Genomic DNA, 1,967 nt, shown 5'->3' on the forward strand with positions numbered 1-1,967 from the left:
ATCAAGATCTGGCGAACAACCACAGGCAGAATGCCACAGCCCGTGGTGGAGACTCATCCCTGGCCACCACGTGCCTCGCAGGTGTCACGCGGAGGTGGGGCGCTTGTTAGGTACGTTCCGTTGATTTCTAGTACAGTGACACCGTGTGACAGAGTAGGTGACTCCACAGGGTTTTCTAGAGTGTCATCTTTTCCCGTAAAGATTTACAGCCTCAGAAACCCAAAGAGGCAGTTCCACTCGGATACATAGGGCCGCTCTGAGTCAGAATTGACGGGCGAGGCGGCAGGCAGGGAGAGCTGATCTTTAGGAGCACAGATGGCCTGGTGTCTCTGTCTTGCGGGGCTGCTGGGTGGGTTCGAGGGGTCTACCTTCTGGTTAGCAGCCAAGAGCATCACCATGGCGCCCCAGAACTCCTCAGTCGCCAGAGCCCTGTGCCACCCTGGCTCCCAAGCAGCACCTTCTACCAATAGGTCCATGTTGGGCCACCCATAGCAAATGTCATTGTTGGCAAGGTAGGCGCAAGCAACACCAGCAGCCCGGCCTTCTGGAAGGTCACAGACAAACTCTGTTGCCCAGTGAATTCACACAGAGAAGATCTGAGTGGTAAAGAAACCTGGCTGTTGATAGTCGCCACGGAGTTCATTCCAACCCACGGAGAGCCTGGTACCACAGAAGGAAACAGGACCCCGGCCCACGCCATCCTCACAGTCCTTGGGTTAGAGCCCACCGTGGCTGCCACGGTGCCAGGCTGCCTCGGTGCCAGGCTGCCTCGTTGAGGGTTTTCTTCTTGGCCATTGGCCCTCTACTTTACCAAACACGATGTCCTTCGTCAGGCACTGGTCCTTCCTGATAACAGGTCCCAAGGCCAGAGTCTCACCGGACTCATTCCCAAGGGGCATTCTGGCAGTGTTTTCTCCCACACAGATTTGTTTGTCCGTCTGGCAGTCCATGGTTGATTTAATAGTCCTTCCAAACACCATCATTCACCGGTAGCCATTCTTCTGTTTCTTCATCACTGTCCGGCTTTCTCATGCATGGGAGGCATCGAAGATACCACCGCTTGGGTCAGCCACACCCAGGTCCTCAATGTCACAGCATTGTTGGTTGGTTGGTTGAACACTTTAGGGAGATATTTTGCAGCCCATTTGCCTAATGTCCATATAATCCTGGTTTGATTTCTGGACTGCTGCTTCCATGGGGATTGACTGTGGATTCAAGTACAATGAGATTCTTGACAACATCCATCTGTTTCTGTGTATGAGGATGTTGTGTATCGGTCCAGTTGTGAGGATTCTTGTCTTCTTTATTTTGAGGTGTCATCTGTACTGGAGGTAGGCAGCAAGCAAGGTTGTGCCCTCTGCACATTGCAGGTTAGCAATGCGCCTTCCTAGGCCCTCACGCTGCATTCTCCTTCACAGCATCCAGCTCGTCGGATTATTCACTCAGCACAGGGAGTAAAGATGGCGAAGGGCTGCCACTCTGACGCACATTCCCGATCTTCAATCCCTGTTCTGTTCAAACAACTGCCTCTTGGCCTATGTACTGGTCTCACTGAGCACAGTGAAGTGTTTCAGAATGCATACGTTTCCCCAGGTGATCCATCATTTCTTATGCTCCACACAGTTAAATAAAATGCCTTTGCACCAGTCAATAAGATGGGATAAACATCTTTCTGGTATTCCCTGCTCTCAGCCAAGATATTCTGCGCACCAGCAACGATGTACTTTATTCTATGTTCTCTTCTGAGTCCGGTTCAGATTTCTGGCAGTTCCCTGCCCATGTGTGGCTGCACCACTTTTAAAACGTTATCTTCAGGAAAACTTTACTTGTGTCTAATATTAATGCTACTCACCCACACCCAAAGCTATTGAGCTGATTCTGACTCACAGCAACCATATAGGACAGAGTAGGGTTTCTGAGATGCTGAATCTCGGTGGCCGTCCTGGCAGTGGCTTTTTTTTTTTTTT

At 50.9% G+C, this 1,967-nt stretch overlaps 1 long non-coding RNA gene across 1 annotated transcript in view; it reads left to right on the forward strand.

Annotated features, from left to right (window-relative positions):
* Nucleotides 1–1,934, forward strand: part of LOC123521513 — an 8,510-nt gene extending 6,576 nt beyond the window's left edge. Inside the window, exon 3 of the long non-coding RNA XR_006679940.1 lies at nt 1,314–1,934. This is a non-coding gene — a long non-coding RNA (uncharacterized LOC123521513). The remainder of the gene's footprint in view (nt 1–1,313) is intronic.
* The last annotated feature ends 33 nt before the right edge of the window (nt 1,935–1,967 follow it).

The sequence above is a fragment of the Echinops telfairi genome, unplaced genomic scaffold, assembly GCF_000313985.2.
Source record: "Echinops telfairi isolate 266 unplaced genomic scaffold, ASM31398v2 ScPeMD7_22;HRSCAF=79, whole genome shotgun sequence".
NCBI classification, from domain to species: domain Eukaryota; kingdom Metazoa; phylum Chordata; class Mammalia; order Afrosoricida; family Tenrecidae; genus Echinops; species Echinops telfairi.